The sequence below is a fragment of the Lissotriton helveticus genome, chromosome 2_1 (assembly GCF_964261635.1).
Source record: "Lissotriton helveticus chromosome 2_1, aLisHel1.1, whole genome shotgun sequence".
Lineage (NCBI taxonomy): Eukaryota > Metazoa > Chordata > Amphibia > Caudata > Salamandridae > Lissotriton > Lissotriton helveticus.
The window spans coordinates 1,481,046,450-1,481,066,339 of NC_136059.1; the positions used below are offsets into that span (position 1 = coordinate 1,481,046,450).

The 19,890-nt window shown below is 40.6% G+C and overlaps 1 long non-coding RNA gene across 1 annotated transcript in view; it reads right to left on the bottom strand.

Annotated features, from left to right (window-relative positions):
- Positions 1-1,242: 1,242 nt before the first annotated feature.
- LOC144819809 (uncharacterized) overlaps positions 1,243-19,890 on the bottom strand; it is a 312,201-nt gene continuing 293,553 nt past the window's right edge. Inside the window, exon 3 of the long non-coding RNA XR_013607580.1 lies at positions 1,243-1,394. This is a non-coding gene — a long non-coding RNA (uncharacterized LOC144819809). The remainder of the gene's footprint in view (positions 1,395-19,890) is intronic.

The window sequence follows — 19,890 nt, forward strand, 5'->3', positions numbered from 1 at the left end:
CTGTCTGCAGTTCCCTAGCACATACTGGAGATACCTGTTGGGCTATCTGGCTGCGGATAAACCACTGTTTTCACAATGGCTGCAACGTAAATCATGAATGCGATCACCAACCAGAATGCTCTGATTGGCTGGATGAAACCTGAACCGAAATGTGCGGCCGTCATTTTTGTGTCAAAGCTAACATAAGGAGTCAGGGTGGAGATACTCTGACCCCATGTTTGAGATAGGGGTGTGCTAGTAACAGAAGTTATGTGTCCAAAGTTGTTTTTTTAATCACCTGCAATATTCTGGACTATGCCACAACCATCAGCACGGCCCCCAGTGAATCATTGTGGGGTTAATGCTAACCCTGGGCATAGGACTAAGCTACGTTCGCGAAGCGTGCGTAGTGTGTTCTACTACGCGCTACGCAATTTGCACATAGAACAGTGCAAAAACACGTAGCAGGTATCTTTTGCTTGCTCGTGGTCCTCAAAGATAAATTGGCGAACGCGAGTGAGAAAAATCAACATCTTTGCGAGACTTTTTCCTCATTCGTGATCAGCAACATTAAGGTGCCGATCGCGAGCGTGGAAAATAAACCTCCCGGCGAGATTCTCAACGCGGGGAGGTCAGGTTTCTCATTGCGAGTGATCACCTATGCTCGCGACTGCTCGCAATGATAAACTACCAGTCCGCATTGAGAAAGCTGCTGCTCGAGTACAAATCTACTCGAGCAGCAGAAAACAACCGCTTGCACTGTGCAAGATGCCATTTGCAATGATTGCACTGTGCGGACAAGCATCTGGCACTGTGCAATCAGTGCGAACAGCATTTTCCCTAACGCACTACGCAGTCCGCGTAGCTTGCATAGTGGGAAGTGTACTTCGCGTAGCTACGCGTAGCGCTACTACGCAAACTACGCCCAGGGTTAGTTATTGCGAATATCCCGGAAACATTACAATTATTGGTGGAATATAAAAAAATATATTTTTTCATACATATATTTATATACACACGCACAAACTCTCTCAGACACTTATACGCCCATTCACATACCCACTCAGATACTCATGCGCCCACTCTTCAGTTCACAAACAACACTTACCTTTTTCTTCTCTATCAGTTGAACTGAATTGATGCTATATTGTCAATGTAAATCTAACTAATATTAAAATCCTTCCTTCAGGAAACTCACAAAGATACGACCAATAAATTGTCACATGTAACCCTTAGTAAATATAAGAACAATTCTGGTTGTCAGCACAAAGAACAGTGTTTAATAAATGGGCACAGCTTAGGGTATTTCAAGGCATATGAAGTCCATATTCAGTTGGTAGATCTTGTCATAGGTGCTGATTTTGTTTTTTTCTGAAGTTTTGCATTATTTCCATCTTGCACCACTGGCTCCTTGTCTGCAAAGAAATCATAACAGGATCATATATAAGTACCGCATAGTAGCTTTCAAAACAACAAAGAAAATATTGACATTAAAGTTTTAGAAACTTTTCTAGCTTCTTAGTATTTTAATGATGATTGCTAAATACATTAGAAACCAGCTGTCTAATGTCTTAGATGTTTGGCTCTTTAGACCTTTACTAGGCATAATGAAGCCTTACACTCTTATTGGCACAGACAGGCTTGTTACCCCCATATTGTCCTCCTATTTACTGCAGGAGGCTTCCTCTGCGTCCAACAGATACTAATGAATCTTTCTTTCATGTCAACACAAACAGTATGACATAGTACTAAAGGTATCAAAGAAAGAGAGAGGGACTGAAGGTGTTTAGAGTTCCAGCATATGTACCCTCAGCAAAACAACTGTATTGAATAGAGTATGCAGTTCCTGAATGAAGAAGGCAGTGAAAAGGGAAGAAGCTAGGAGGGTTGGTTCTCTGGTCCCATGGTGGAGACAGGGTGTATCCAAATTTGGGAAATAGGGTCCTCACACACCCAAGACTGGATGTCATGCTTCATCAAAGGGCATGCTCCTCATCAGGCCAGCACTGCAATGCTTGATATACACCCTTTGAGGGGCTCTTTATCAGATATCTTTTTATTGCAAGCCGTTTGGTGAAGTACGGGAAAGGGCCTAAAGGTGTAGATGGGTATGCGCAAATGTGTGATGAAAGTGTGGGGGAGAGTATAAAAAAGGGGCAGCCTGTAGTGCTCAAGAAAAACAGTTTTAATCAGACAAGCCCACTGTTTCCAGTTAAAACCAGATAGTGTCTGCCACTTCAGGAATAATGTCCAATAGTGGCTATGGATTTGTGGTCAACATTTTTCCTTCCTGGTGTGTCAAAATGATTATGTGCCAATTCTTCAGTACCAATTCTCTATATTCTATCGACACTGTGGTTAGATCACCGATTTTGTACCCAACAAGTGAAACCTAACAATGAGGTACCTTAATTATGTAGACTAACCTAAAAGAAAAGACGCAAAATGGATATTCATTAAGATATTAGCATCAGCAAATTTTTGACGATAGCTGATAAAGAGCCCCTCATAGGGTGCCCGTCAGGCATTGGAGCGCCTGCCTGACGAGGAGCATGCCTTATGGTGAAGCATGACACCCAGCCTGGGTATGTGAGGGCCCTATTTCCCAAATTGGGAGACGCCCCGTCTCCACCATAGGACTAGGGAACCAACCCTCCCAGTCTCCTCCCTCTTCACTGCCTCCTTCATTCAGGAACTGCATACTCTATTCAATACAATACTACTAAAGGTCCCTGCATCCTCATGCACTTCCTTTTTTTTCTTCTTTCCAAGATCGCTCTACAGATCTCCAGCCGGGCTGTGACAAGGAGCGCATGATTCATGAAATCTAGGTGGCGTTTTTCATTTCAGTTAGTCTCTTTCTTTATTTCACATTTTAACTTACAGTGGGCTCTACACCAAGCGGCCGCTGGGGGATTGCTGCAGTGATACATGCATCCTGTTCAGGTGATCCAGCTGGGGCGGGGGCTGTCAAGCATGTACTGCTGTACAGAGAGTGGATTTGGCTGAATCCTGTCTCCTATTCTCACAATGTTCACGGGATAGTGCGCAGGGAAGTAGATCTGTACAGGAAATGTGGCTCCCATTCTCACTAGACAAATATGATGTGTTAGGTTGCATCGTATAAACACGAAGTTGCTGATGAGCGTGATGATTCTGCAATCCAGGATGAGCAACGAGGCACGTCAGCGGTGTATGTAGCTGCTGAGGAGATTATATCAGTCACTAAGACTGATCTTCAGACCTTATTTGATGCTGTTGCCTCAGCTTTATCACAACCTGCAGAAAGCCAGCAAATCATGTTAAGGGACAACGAGGATGACCCTGAATCAACAGAGATTGGGAGAAATGTCCTGGGCGTCCATTTTCAGAATATGTTCCAACGGATCACTGAAATAATATCGGCTGCCAAAATATCGACTACCCAAAATATAGAGTTTGTATGTACAAACAGGTAAGTACAAAAATATCGAGTACAAAATATCGTTTACCAAAATATAGATGTAAAAAATATCGACTTTATTAAAAACAGTGTTAAATTAAATTAACATTTAAAATTATTTACTAAAATATACTTACAAAGACTTAAATTAAAATATAATATTTAAATATTTAATTAAAGTTATAAAATGTAAAAAAATACTATTCCCACTCCAGTGGGTGCAACAGTAGGGAAAGCGTTGGATAGAGTAGGGGTAAAAAATACTATTCCTACTCCAGTGTGTGCAACAGTAGGTAAATCGTTGGATAGCGTAAGGGTAAAAATTACTATTCCCACTCCAGTGGGTGCAACAGTAGGGAAAGCGTTGGATAGCGTTGGGGTTAAAATTACTATTCTCACTCCAAAGAGTGCAACAGTAGGGAAAGCGTTGGATAGCGTAGGGGTAAAAAATACTATTCCCACTCCAGTGGGTGCAACAGTAGGGAAAGCGTTGGATAGCGTAAGGGTTTAAATTACTATTCCCACTCCAAAGAGTGCAACAGTAGGGAAAGCGTTGGATAGCGTAGGGGGTTTAAATTACTATTCCCACTCCAAAGAGTGCAACAGTAGGGAAAACATTGGATAGCGTGGAGGTAAAAATTACTATTCCCACTCCAGTGGGTGCAACAGTAGGGAAAGCGTTGGATATCGTAGGGGTAAAAATTACTATTCCCACTCCAGTGGGTGCAACAGTAGGGAAAGCGTTGGATAGCGTAGGGGTAAAAATTACTATTCCCACTCCAGTGGGTGCAACAGTAGGGAAAGCGTTGGATAGCGTAGGGGTAACAATTACTATTCCCACTCCAGTGAGTGCAACAGTAGGAAAGTGTTGGATAGCATAGGGGTAAAAATTACTATTCCCACTACAAAGAGTGCAACAGTAGGGAAAGCAATGGATAGCGCAGGGGTTTAAATTACTATTCCCACTCCAAAGAAAGCAGCAGTAGGGAAATCATTGGATAGCGTAGAGGTAAAAATTACTATTCCCACTCCAGTGGGTGCAACAGTAGAGAAAGCGTTGGATAGCGTATGGGTAAAAATTACTATTCCCACTCCAGTGGGTGCAACAGTAGGGAAAGTGTTGGATAGCGTAGGGGTAAAAATTACTATTCCCACTCCATTGGGTGCAACAGTCAGGAAAGCGTTGGATAGCGTAAGGGTTAAAATTTCTATTCCCACTCCAGTGACTGCAACAGTAGGGAAAGTGTTAGATAGCGTAGGGGTAAAAATTACCATTTCCACTCCAAAGAGTGCAACAGTAGGGAAAGCGTTGGATAGCGTACGGGTTTAAATTACTATTCCCACTCCAAAGAGTGCAGCAGTGGGGAAAGCATTTGATAGCGTAGAGGTAAAAATTACTATTCCCACTCAGTGGGTACAACAGTAGGGAAAGCGTTGGATAGCGTAGGGTAACAATTAATTAAAAGTAATTACGAATTTAATATAATATAATAATTAATCAATTAAAATTACAAATTAAATTTAATTAGCCATTCTAATTAAATTAATTACCCATAAAATAAATAATTAACAATTAATTCTACAACAATACCAATAAATATGTTGACATATTTAATTAATTATAAATACATTACTTCCCACCCAATTCCCCTATAAATCCACAACCCACTACAGATTTTTTTTTAGAAAAATTAACATAATTAACAATTAATTAATTAATTTAAATTAATTGGCAATTAAATTTTAATTAATTGCCAAATAAAAATTAATGAACAAATAATTAAAAATGTATAACAATAAATATATTTACATATTTAATTAATTATTATTAAATTACTTCCTACCCAATTCCCCTATAAACCCACAACCCGCTACAGAAAATAAATTAGAAAAATTAACATAATTAACTATTAATCAATTCATTTAAATTAATTGCCAATTAAATTTTAATTAATTACCAAATAAAAATGAATTAACAAATAATTAAAAATGTATAACAATAAATTAATTTACATATTTAATTAATTATTATTAAATTACTTCCCACCCTATTCCCCTATAAACCCACAACCCGCTGCAGAATTAAATAACGCAAAAATTAAAACATACAAATTTCATTAATTATTATTATTTATAACATAAATACACACTTTTCACACATATAATAACATAAAACACACTATAAAAATTCAATATTATTAAAAATTAGATAATTTTAATAACCTATATTATATACTTTAATATTTTAACTGTCTATATTTCTAACAGTCGATATTACGTTACTTACCTTAAAAACAATATTTTTGCCGTCTATATTCTGTCCAGTTGATATTTTGTCCAGTCGATATTTAAAACTCGATATTATGTCCAGTCGATATTTTGAAGTCGATATTTTGACTGTGCACCTGTTCCAACATGTCAGGGCTATGATGGGTTTTGAGCAAAAGGAGGTGTGGAATGAGGAGTTTGTTGCAAAATATAAAGCTCTAGAGGTAGGGGATCTGCCAGTATATAGAGGTATTGAATCTCTCTATTTAAAATAATGTAAAGACATAGATAAAAGTAGCTTTCCGTATTTTCTGGTCCATATATATTCATTACATTCATTTGAAGAGAAGTTTCCTCAAAAACCTACATTCAATACGGTATCAACAAGTATGGAAAACCCCTCTTCCTTGGCATCTGAAGAAGCATCTTTGTCTGATCCATTGGATAAGAAAGTAGAGGCTACGCTCAAAAGGTTATACGCAGCATCCAGTTAGGCCCTATGGGCCACCACTAATGTGGCATATTTCTCACAGACAATGTTCAAAGACTTCCAGCTCATACATGAATGTGTGCAGGCACAGAAGCGGGATGATGGCAAATATGGGGATTTTGGCAAAGTTTTTATTGGCTGTCTCCTTTGATTTCCAGTGATCTGCTATTTTTGTGGATGCATCGATTGAAGGTCATCGCCATTTTTGGTTTAAATAATAAAAGTTAGAGCAAGCTCAGAAGGTGCTGATTCTTTGTTTGCCTTTCACAGGGGACAGATGTATTTTCTCTCAACTGGGTGAGTTAGTTAAAAAAACTGCAGAGGAGAAAACGGTCTTACAATCTTTCCATCCTTTTAAAGTTAAAAAATGCTTTATTCAGGAGCATTATGCACAGGCACTGTCTTTAAACAGCCTTTCCGAGGCTGGGTTCAAGAATGGGGAGCAGCCACAGGTGCATAATTCTCATGCCAGTTGTTGCAGTAACAGCAATCCCATCAGCAGCATAAATGACAGTCAATTGTTTATGGTGGGCAGAAGAATAATCCATGGTTTCCTCTGTGGAAGCTCTATGTCACAGACAAATGGGTTATGCACATTGTACAATAAGGATACAAAATAGAATTTCATTCCCATCCCCCAATGATACATTTCCATTCAACCCCGGTACCAAAGGATATGTGGAAATAAGTAGCTCTCTAGGAAGGGGTTTCAAATCTCCTTCATAAGGGTGCTATTGTGCCAGTTCCTCCAGCAGAACAATCTATTTGTTTTTTTCATACTGCATCTTGTACTAAAAACAGAAGCAAAGGTTTTGGCCAGTGTTCGAGCTGGAAGATTTCAAAAGATATGTTATGTTATGCTAATTTAACGTATACCATGCACAAACCACCCCAGGTGGGGTTTCTCGGTGCAGCACAGGACTCAGGCAAAGTTGGTGCACTTAGACCACAAACAACCCAGTCCTCGGATGTTTTCTAAAGTTAAGGTGATCAGTACATTTCTATATGTGTGTGGGTAGCTGGCTCCAATACAAAGGGCAAGGTATCAGAAGGATATACCTCCTGAATGGGATTTCCTGAGCTGAAGGCCTATAAGGAGAGATTTGTCAGTAGATCGTATGGTTCTGCCTGGCTGGTAAGGTGTAAGATTTATGGAAATATAACTTGGTCCTTTGCTGTTCAGAGATTTGTGTGTTAAACAGCAGATTTAAAAAGTTATTCTTTTGTGGACATTCTCAAGATATCCTTCAAGATTGCAACACATCAGCAGATAATCTCTTTGATTTCCTAAAGAGATTATTTAATGCCATTAAATTTTCAGGATGCTGGGAGCAAAGATGGCATCTGACTAATCTCCTGCTCAGCTCACCGCTCCTTCCATGCCTCGGTATTGTGGAGCTTGATTGTCCCTGGACTGAGCTTTGCAGCTTGGTTTCGGTGACCCAAACCCCTCCTCGCCAAGTGGAAGCTGTTGTGGTTTAATCCCTTCAAATTATCCTATTGGATTGTCACTGACGCTGCGTGGCTAGTTTAGCTGTTTATCCATGGCAGATTCTCTTCAAGAGTCTTCAAGAGCTTGTGCCCCGGAGGTCATAACGGGCGGTGGGTTGAAGAATCCGAAGATGTGTGCAATGGGTTATCTGGCCTCTGGTGTTGTGGCCGCTGTAGGAATGTTCTGAGGTGCTACCCAAACTCTCCAAGAAAAGCAAAGAACAAGAAGGTTCTAGCAAGGGCAAGTGGGAAATCGAGGGGAAGAAAACATCCCTGCCGATAACTCACGGCACAGTGCAATTAGAAGGTGGGTCTTTGCAGCCCTCTAATGCAAGTTTGTTTGTGTCCTTCCACATAGTGTACCCTCAAGGTGATCCCCCGGAGGATGTGGTTTGTAGTGAGATTACAGACTCTTTAAGCAGGACTCTGGAAATGCCAGGGAATAATTGTAACAACTTTGTTCAAAGGGCAAATTCTGAGTTTCTTTTGTACCGGCACTGAAAGTCTCTCAGAGGCAAGGGCCTTTGAGTGTGGTGCAGGAGAATGTATGATGTTACAATGCATACATTTACAATGCATGCCTTTACAACACAGGTGTTAATCACAACATCCTTTACAACACATACATTTACAACGCATACCACGCCAACAAATTTTTTAAAACAACATGTACAATGCATTCCATTACATTGCATTATACCTTTACAACACATACCATTACATTGCCTTTAATGTAAGTGTTGGATAGTGTAGGGGTAAAGATAGCAATTCTAACTCCAGGGGAGGCAACAGTAGGGTAAGTGTTGGATAGTGGAGGGGTACTATGCATTATAGTATGCATTGTAATGACATGCGATGTAATGCCTGCGTTGTAGTGACATGCATTGTAGTGTAATGCATTGTAGTGACATGCAATGTAATAGATGCGTTGTAGTGACATGTGTTGTAAAGGATGTTGCGATATAACATCTGCGTTGATGATGTATTGCGATGTAATGATTGTGTTGTAAAGGTTTTTCCCGGGTGCAGGATGGTCCTAAAATTACTACCAAATCTATACTCAGTGATCTTCTACCACAGGACTCTTTTCAGGGAGCAGAGGAGGGAAAAATTTATATATGCACTACAAATTCAATTAGCCCTGCTGTCAGTTCCAGGCTCCATTCTGAGGGTCGGCAGCAAAGAGGGTTTTTTCTCCTGCGATGCCTGGGGAGATACTTTTTTCACTAACAGACACATCTGATTCTTTTAATCAATGCAATATTTGTTTAAGTGATGATGGAGTGTCTGATACAAACAGCAGTATTTCAACTGCTGATCAGCTGCTGATCAGCTGCTGATACAATAAAAGAAATTCTCTCCAAGAAAGAAAAAAGAGAACAGGAGGAGGAATAGCCAGCAACTGAAATGGGACTATTCGGCCAATCAACTTACTTATTCTGACGGAGATCATCGTTATCATGACCAAAATGATGTTGGGACTCTGAGTATTGGACCCGTTAATGTACCTCGTGAGCCTGGGCAACCGTCCCTCACTACCATTTTTATTCTATTACACAAATGCAGGGGGGAACCCAAAATAAAAGCTGTTGGGTGAGAGTTGCCTCAATAATTTGTGCAGAGATCGCAGACTGAGTAACAATGGTGGAAGGCCAGACTGAGAACCTTTAGACCGAGGTCAGCTCTCTGAAAACTCAAAGGACCTCTCAAGGGACCCTCGTGTCCAATGTCATGTCAAAGCTGGAAGATCAAGAGAATCAGCAACAGAGGAACAATTTGTGATTTCTTGGGATCCTGGAAGGAGTGGAGGGGGCAACAGCAGACTATTCATGGTAAACCTTTTAAAAGGTGCATTCCCTGATGAGATTAAATGGGACTGGGACCTGGAAATTCAACAGGCTTTACGGGTCCCCTAATTTTGTAGAAGCGCCCAATGAATGAAGCAGTGAGACCTAGAGCAATGCTGGTGTATTTTGGCAATTTTTTGCTGAGGCAATTTTTTTATGACCAAGCTCATCCAAATACTAAGAAATGTCATGAGGGTGTGTCTTTTTTTGTCAAACCCAATTTTGCACATGCACCCCCGAGTGAAGATGGTGCCTTCAGAAATTGTTTGCACCCTTTCAGATAGTTGGTGCTGAGGTTTACCTACAGAACCCTGCTAGACTAAAAAATGTTGATAATGGGAAAACTGTAGCTTCATTTCTGAAATTCAAGCCCAATAATTTTTAAAGGAGCTAAATCAGGAAAGATGTAGTACAGTTTACCAAAGCTAATTACCCCTAAGTACTGGCATTTTCGACAATGGGATAGAATAGTGTCAGTTAAATGGAAATTAAACTGTGGCAGTTGGAAGTTATTTCCTTTTTTCTTGTCTTTGGCATGGGTGGAATGTGTGGTGGGGTAGTTGGTCAAGCATTCACCATTCAGGCTTTGCCTTATTCCTCGGTTGTTGGGGGGTGGGGAAGACGGTTGTTTTTTTTTTTACCTCACACTGAGAATGTTTCTCATTTGGGGATTCATTTATTTTTTGCTGTTGCTTTTCTTTTTAATCCACAGGCTTGAAACCTGTTTAAAAAATAGAAATGATTTGGAGATGAAGGGAACTTGGCTGTTATGGTGTAAGGAACGGAGAAAATGCGGATCGCTACGCTGAAATTTGTGGGCTAAACAAATGTAGAGAAAGGCAAAGAGCTTCTCATGGGCTATAACTGTTATATGCAGACTTTACTTGTCTACCAGAAACCAATATAGGGGAGGCATGGAAGGGTTTGCTAAGGAATTTAGGCAGCAGACTAATCAGGGGGACAACATAAGAGGTACATACCTGTGGGGTTGTAATTTTAGCTGCTCATATTATGCTGCAATTCAATCAAACATGGGAGGACTTGCATGTACGATGAGTTATTGTGGGATGTTGGTCTTCACTTGAAACTACTTGTACTTTATGTTCCATCTATGGCAGTATAATCAATGACCTTGAATTATTTGATTGGTTATCCAATGACTTGGCACATTGGTGCTTGCCAATTATAGTGTGTGGGGATTTGAATATTAATCTATACGGCAATTGAGTCATGTTCCAGAGATACACAGTTAGAAAACTGAAAGTATTCCAATCCTTAGAGAACTTATGCTGGATACATGGGCTTAGGGATGTTTGGTCTAGATTAAAGCTGTTGGAACATGGGTTTACTTTTTATTCTGGCCCACATCAATCTCATACAATATTAGATTATTTTTGATCTTATATCCAGTATAGGAAGGTCAGACTGAAAATGATTCTAGATTTCTATCTAACCATAACCCTTATTTTTTTTAATTCAGGGGGTGGGGTTTACAAACAAGGTTTCTCCCTTGAGATTTGAGAGAGTCTGTTGTACAACGATGAATTCCAAGAACATATAAAAGAGTGGATTCCTGAATGTTTTAGAAGAAACATGGGTAGTGCCCCATTAGGAGTTGTTTGCATACCCTGAAATCGGGGGAAACTATACATTTTTTTCTGAAGCTAGTAAAAGATGAGAACCACTTTATACAGGACTATCAGCTGAACCTGGCTTGGGCAGAAGAAAATCCAGTTACAGCACTAAAGCAAAGGACTGAGGTAGGGGAAGCTCAAATGGTGGTGGTGTCTCCCAAGGTCGCAATTGGGGAAATTCTTGCAAAAAAATAAGAAACGAAATTAGCTGCTCACAGGAACAAGCTTATGAATGTAGTGAAAACATAAGACACCGCTTAGCAATGAGAACCAGACAGGAATTTATACATGATGAAGTCTGTATAATTAGGGTCCCAGTACACGGATTGGTAAACATTCGGGCTCCCTTACAGAATTACTGCCAAGTATTATGCTCTGAGGGACCTGAGAGGGAGGCGCACCTGATACAGGATTAACATTTTAAATATTTAGATTCTACCCTGCTGATACACATGACCAGGGAAGAGCAAGAGCTTCTTGACAGTCCTCTGTCCTGGGATGAGATCCTCTTAGCTAAGTCTAGCTTACCCGATAGGAAGGCTGTCGGTACAGATTCAATACCCACTTCGTTTCTGTCAAATATTCGCAGATCAACCCAAGGACCCTATTATAATCTTGTTCAAGCAAATTCTGAAAGGGGCAGATTCCCCTAGGTCATGGGCCGTGGCTATACTTATAGTTTCCACAAAAAAAATAAACTAATTCAAGAGCTTGGTTCCTACCATCCAATCACTTTAATCAGCAGGTACTTGAAAATGTATTCAAAAGTCTTAGCTACTTGCTTATCTGAAGTGATCCATAGGATAGTTTCCCAATGGCTACATATATTCATCCCTGGGAGAGGTATGATAGATCATATTAGAAGGATTATTTCTCTTTTGGATGTTGGGCAAGTGTCAGGGGACCCTATGGCATGAACATGCTTGATGCTGAAAAAGCATTCATTATGGTCTCTAGGCATTTTCTCTGGGTTTCCGTGTAAAGGGGATAGGGCCAGCTATTATGCAGGCAGTCAAAGCACTGTATGTTGAACCAGCTGCCAGTGTATACATTAATGGGTAAAGTACTCAGCAATTTAAAAACTTGAGGGGGACATGGTAAGGATGTCCATGCTTCCCTCTGGTATTCATGCTGTATATTGACCCCTTTATAAGGAGATTAGAAAGGAATATAATTATCCCCCCTGTTTATATGCAAGGGCATGATACCAAAGTCTTAACCTATGCAGACATTATCGCTCTGGTTAACCCATATACAGAACTGTCTATTAGGGCAGTTGAGGAAGAGGCTTGGATCTTTGGATTTATTTCAGGGTATTCTTTAAACTAGGAAAAAACTAAAATTATTATCAATGGAATATCTCCCTGGCAGACATTAGAGTGGTTAAAAGTGAATTGTATCTGGGTGTTACGATAACGGCTAACTTACATGAGATTATTAATGGAAAAAAATGTATCTTCTCTGGCAGATAAAACTAAACAATCATTGGGTAGGCTGAACAATTTACATATATCCCTGTTGGGCTGATGTAATATTATCAAGATGATCTTCTTCCCTAAAAGTTTGTATTTAATGAGAGCTATCCCACTAGAATTTTATAATCAGTGATTCAAGAAATTCAATGGCAGCTACTCACAATTTCTATGGGCTTAATCGAGGCTAAGCAGATCTTTAACATTTTCGTCACTCCCTAGAGAGCGGGCGGGGTGGACTTTTCCCAATCTTAAATTATATTACTGGGCTACCACCCTACTACACTGCGTGGTTGTCTTACAGGATCGCCCCAGCAGATATGTGTCAGATCCTCCCTCAACCTTTCAATTGCTAATTGATACCGGAACTTGAGGTTGTCTATGGCAGCAGTTTGACTTTGGGTACTATAAAAGGGTGCATTGTCAAGAATCTTCAATCTGCCTTTAAGGTTTGGTCTTCAGCACCTCGATTATTGGGCTTTGGCAGATTGAATTTTATACGCCCCTTCATGGAAATAAGAATTCACCAGAAAGCTTTGGAGACTCTTATATGACTACGTGATTTAATGCCAGGATCAACAAACTAGGGTTTTTTTGTTCGTCTTCAGGTCTTATTTCAAAAATACCCAAAAGGAATGTTTTAAGTATATCCAAATTAGAAATATTTTACAGTGTAAGAAGGGTGGGCCTGTAGTGTTTTTAAAAAGTGATTTTACAGAAAAATTGATTGATCTGAAACCCCCAAATTGGTATTATCTAATCTATTGAAATTTTTTATGAAAGGTGACTTAGAAAAATATACAGTAAGGTGAGAAATTAAATTAAGCATTACACAGTTTTTAATCAAGCTTTTTGATTATCGCAAGCTGTGTTAATGTCCGCAAATCTACAGGTACAGTTTTACATGACTTGCTTTTGTTTATACTATATCCCATACGGCATTGCTAAATGAGGGGAAGGTAAAGTAACACATTTTCCTAGGGGCGCTCTGCATGGGGCAGATATAGTGCATATCTTTGCTAACTGTGGCTCTCTTTATCCTGTGATTGATGAAATGAACTACTTTTTTAGAGAGAAGCTGTCTCTGAATGTAATCCTAACTCTTCCTTTAATATTACAGGGAATACAAGACAGTGTGGGATCAGGTGAGGGAGGGGCTCTGCTTTGTACTTCATGACTATTTTGAAGCTATGTGTCTCCTCAGCCTGGCTGGATGTTAATTCTCCCTCTTTTCAGCAGTGGCTGGCTCAACTTTTAACATTGTATAACCTGGAAAAGGTGGTTCATGCAAGAAAGGGCTATCGAGCCAGGAAGAAGGGACTGAGAATTTGGAAGGGCTTGACTAAGTGGGTTAATCAATTGGCATTTTAAAAGAATTTATAAAAAATAGTTTGGGCTGTTACGAGCCTGTTCTCAGTTATAAATGTCACTTTGGGGGGTAATCTGGGCCAGTCTTCTGGTTTGTGTGGTCTGCTACCAGAATGATTGCTGCAATATTCTACCTTTCCCCGTTACTCTGGATATATGTGAAGTTTTAAGTTTTAAGTTTATTTTATTATGCTTGATTAATTAAAACTATTGCATACAAAAGTTAAAAATGTCTTGCGTTAAAATTGTGATATAATAAATGGTTTTACGTCGTATTAAAATAACACAAATTATTAAAACATTCTTTCCATTAGCCTTGCTCATTACTAATTTATTTTGAGTATGGCTATTCTTATCACGTTCCAGTCAGTTCATGTGAAGGTTAGTCTTTTTGCGGCTCTTTCCCGTATTTTATTCTTTTTGCGGTTATATTGAGGAATTTAATTAGCCGGCAGTTTAGCTGAACCAGATCAGGGTTGAAGCACAACATTAGCGCTTGTCTACATGTTCTGGCTCCGTACTGTGTGAATGCTGGCTTTAACAGGGTAACCCTTATATCTTTTAACGTGTTGCAGATGCATATAACATGAATTGCGTCCTCAACACCACTGCTGCATAAACGACACTGCTGGGCTCCTTCCTTTCTCTCCCAAGGTGGCAGGAATTGTTTAAAGGGGCCGACCCCCAGTCGGAGTCTTAGGAATTTTTCCTTGCTGTTAATTTTTAATCCCATGTTCAGGTAAAACTGGGGTTTTGATTTGTTGTATGTATGTAGGACCATCCAGCCGTGTGATCGTTTAGCTAATGTTTTCTTGTCCTCAATTGCGGATGGTAAACAAGTTACCTTTGTCACCGTTTTTTTAATGTTAGATGGTTTACCTGAACGTCCCACATGGATATATGTGGTGTCCTTAATGCGATGAATAGTCTTGTACTTTTATTGAATGGATGTAATTTTTGTGTTACAATAGGATTTGAAAAGCAATTTGTTTCATTTTGTATTATGTGTGGAAGGGGGTGGGGGAGGGTTGAGGCTATGTGATATCAAATTAAAACTGCCAATGAAATTTAAAAAAAAAAGATTTGGAGGATGCTTATTTTCACATCTTGGTGCATTCTGAATGCCAACAGCTTCTTTGTTTTGCGGTGGATAATGTCCATTAACAGTTCACGGCTCTGCCATTCAACCTTTTCTTTTCAACCAGAGTCTTCACAAAATTGTTGTTCCAATTGTGGCCCATTTTTATTTACATGGCATGCATATCTATCCAAATCTTGGTGACTGGTTGATTGTAGCATTGTCTCTTTCTAAGACTCACTGCAGCATCCTCGAACAATGCACAACACTGCTCTCCTTGGGGTTTAACTTGAATGTGCCTTCAAACCATCCTTTGTCATTTGTTACAATTACCATCTGCATCACTCTGTGATTGGGTGAGTGTACATGATTTGATGGCTTTCTGCACAGCAATGGCTCCTTGTTCAGATTAATCTGAAACCCTTGAATCATCATGTCCTTCACCATTGGTCTCTGGACTTTATTGACCATGACCAATTGACCCTGGTTTTGCCTCTCATAGTCGAAAAACTTCAGTGGTCCCCTCCAATCTCGGATCGGGGTACACATTTTGGATATCCTTCAAATGGTACTCACAATTGATGCCAGTCAGTGGGGATGGGTTGAAACTCTGGTAACCAGAAGGAGCAGGGAAGTTGGTCAGGCACAGAGTACATCCATTCTTTGAATTTGAGGGAGGTGGCTATCATAGGGAGAGCACTTTGCCATTTGACATTCTGTTTAGCTGGAAAAAGTGATCTTGATCAAAACAGGCAATCAGGTTGTGAATTAGTATATCAACAGGCAGGGGCAAACAGTATCAGTTCTTAGTTCTGCTAGTGTCAGAAGTTCTGGATTGGCCAGAGAAGATCATATTCCCTCTAAAGGCAATGTACATCCTGAGGTGGTCAATGTTCAGGAAGAGAGTATAAGTCTGAATATTGCCTCCTCCATTGACTCCCATCTCAGTTTGCAGGCATTTGCAGTTTGTGGTAGCCAAGATGGGTCGTCCATCACTGGATTTGTTTGCATCCCTGATCAATGCTCTTCTGCTTCATGTCTCACATGAGGACCTTTTGTTCAGAGGCTTGGGGTGGATGTCTTACAATCTTATGGCCTCAGGAAACACTATATGCCTGCACTAATTCCGGTGCAAGATTTATCATTCTATATACTCAGGGGTTGCTTCTAGAGGGGAACCCTGAACCAAACCAGCCACTGGTAGATTCCTGACTGGTGAACACCAGCCTGCCACCACAATACAAGATTCTGGACCCCTGGGGTGGAAGTCGTAGCCCTCATGACCCAAGTCCTGAGGGTCTATCCATCCTTAAGTGGTCCACCAGCGGTTCTGACCTCCAAAGTATCAAGGGGTGCCAACTCCAAGGTTCCGTGTCAACACCTGCAGCCTTTTCACGATGACACTCTTCCACCACGGACGGACCGATAAGCAGATTCTAAAAGTCGAAAGGCACCCCTGAAGTTTCCAACTCTGCATCCTGGTGACTCTATCCTTAATTGTCGTCACATCAAGGGGACATCTCTACTTACCTGCCCAGATGTTGGTTCTTCCTGGAAGACTTCCCGGATTGAGCCTGCAGCTGAAATCCAAAGACAACAACCCACATAGGAGAGCATTGGGCTCCCAACACATTCTGAGCACCCTGTGCCCAGCCACCCCTGTACCACGGGTGGTATAGTCTTGGTGCTTTTACCCACACCTTAACCCCAGGAGCTTGCCTCCCAAGACCAAGTGGCCAGCCCATAAGCAGTCCCCAACCGAGGTGCCCCCTAACTCCATTGGCTAACATCGGCACCCTTCACCCTGCAACTGGCCCCCCTTGTGCCACTGGTGGGGCACCTTGTGTGCTAACCTGAACTTTACACCTTGGTTCTATCCCCAAAACTCGGTTACCAAAACCATTTACTTACCTATAAACCTAACACTTGGTGTTTCTCCATGGTATTGTATGGTGGGGTTTTCTCTGAAAGTTGTTGTATTGATCCATTATTGTACTGCTGCAAAAGTAACGTAGTCTTCAAATGAGTTAACATGCTGCCCAATGTACTACAATGTCCAAACTGTGTGATTAGTTTGTTTTGTGCAAACATAGACAAGTAACTGAAAAGTAACTAAAAAGTAACCTTTAGGAATTATAAGTATTCTGAAGAGCTTACCACCAATTTTCTTCACTACAAAGTAATTTGAATGCTCCTACCAAACAGGTACCCACTGTATTTAAGTAGCATCATACTGAATGTATTAAATACCTGCTACTGAGCAACTCTTGGTTCTAGTATTAAAAATAGCAAAGTAGCAACTTTTCATACAAACAATTGGCCTGGATTCAGTCTTTGAGTGTGTGACATAATCTCTTGCCTGAGTGTGTACAACAAATGCATAACATTACCCTCTGATATTCCTGTCTGCTCAACCACACTAACACAAAAGAGAGTAAGGTATTATCTACTTTAGCCTCTGCTATACCTCACGGGACCCAGTGGACTCAAATATGACTCGTTATTTTGCATACCATTACTTAGCAGCATTTTACTACGATGATTTTACTTAGCAAATACCATTACTATGCACGTTTTTAGTTTGCATACCTTTACATTGCAAGTGTTAATGTATGCAAACTAAAAACAGACATTTACCCCAACACTACACTAAATACTAAATACAAATAAACTACCCTACACATAAACTCTAAAACCCTACCCAAACACCCAAACACTACACTCCTCTACACTACTCAAACACCACTACATTACCCTAAACCCTAAATCACTTCCCCCAGCACAACCCTGCCCCAACCCCAGTCCTGTCCCTACTCCCAAACGCTATCCTTCATGACCCCCAACACCACCCTAAACCACTACCCCAGACTACACAACACCAAAACACTACCGTAAAACCTAAAACACTACACCCTGCACAACCCTCCCCTAACCCCAGGCCTGTCCCTACACCCAAACACTACCCTGCATGACACCCCAACACTACCCTAAACCCTAAATCACTATCCTACACTACACCAACAACACACCACAACGCAACCCTACACACTGAAACACTACCTCCTGCACAACCCTCCCCCAACCCTCAGTCATGTCCCTACAACTAAACACTCCCCTGCACGACCCCCTGACACTACCCTAAACCCTAAAACACTATGGTACACTACACTAACACTACAACACTACCCTAAACCCTAAAACACTACCCCCTTCACAACCCTCCCCCGACCCAGTCCTGTCCCTACACTACAACAATACCCTGCATGACCCCCCAACACTACCCTAAACCCCAAAACACTACACCTCAAATACAACACTACCCTTAATCCTAAAAGACTACCCCCTGCACGACCCCCCTACCCTAAACCCTTAAAAACAGCCCCTTTTTCCTCTCTCTTCTTGTGTCCTCTGTTCTCCTTTCTGCATCATCGGAGGGGCCATGATCGTTGCACGTCAATTCCTCACAACGATGTGTGCGCATTACAATGCTTGCGTTGTTATAGCGCATGCGATGTAATAACTTGGGTAGAAATGGCTACACGTTATTATAGCGCATGCCTTGTAATGCTTGCGTAGCAATGGTATGCGGTGTAATTACCGTGTACAAATGGATGTTTATCAATGGACTCTGTGCACACAATACCTTACTTTGTTACAGTATATGCAGAAACAGATTTTTAAAGTCTCCCTTCAGGAAATATTTTGTGCTGCAACTTGCATGAACTCCCAAACATTTCTCACTCTTTATAAATTGGACTTGTTTGCGAATGTGACCTATAATTTAGGGTTTCCTGTTAAAAAAAACTGCACTGCAATGAAGGTGCAAAAAAGATTTCAGCAGCATGTAACTGTGTCCATTTAAATCTTGCTTGGGTATATCCTCAAGTAGTGAAGACTATAACAAGGAGGACTACTCGGGGGTAAAAATATTTTACTTACCGGTAATCTTTATTAACCTTAAGAGGTCTCCTCTTTTAAATATTCTCAGCATGAGGCTTCTTCTGCCTCTGACAGACACTGCTTAATCTTTCTTCTATGTCTACACAAACAGCGTGACATAGTACTAAAGGACCCTCCTTCCTCCCACACTTCCTGTTAGTGTAAAGGAAATACAATTATGTAGAAAGTGATGGTATGATAACAAGGATGACTCCTAAGGGTAAGTAAAATGTTCATTACCCATTATAACTTTATGAAACTAAACACATCCAATCTCCTTAAGGAAATAGTTATTCTAACATGCATAGAACAAATTAATCATGATGAATCCATGTTAGGTACTTATAGCATGCTTTTGGCATGAGAGAAGTAATCAGCTGGTGCAGTCATGGTTTCCATGATAATTTCCATAAAATGAAGTGCATTAATATGGACTCAGCAACCAGGAAGGAGGCGGTTTGCATAATAGCAATGAGGAAGCCTTGCATTTAGAGACATGAAGATCTACAGTCACTAAGGGGAGTGAGTGTTTTTAATTTGTAAAATAAACAGTGAAGGTACCGACATTTTTCTGAAGGAGCTGCTGCACACATTTCCCAGTGGCACCTCCCGCTGTTGGCATGGGAAATGCCCAAAACTGATTGAAGTGAACGAGCGAAGCTAATGAGTTTGCTTTCCTCATGAGACTTCTGGTTGGGTCTAATCTACGAATATTTTGAAAATGTGGGGCTTAACAGTGCATTTTGTGGCCCAATCTTCATGTACATTTGCTAAAAAGCCATAGGATCTGAAAGGGTATTCATGAAATAATCCAGTATGTTTATGGTTCAGTTTTGCGGAAGCACAATGGCTGGGACATGTGACACTCATCTTTATACTAAG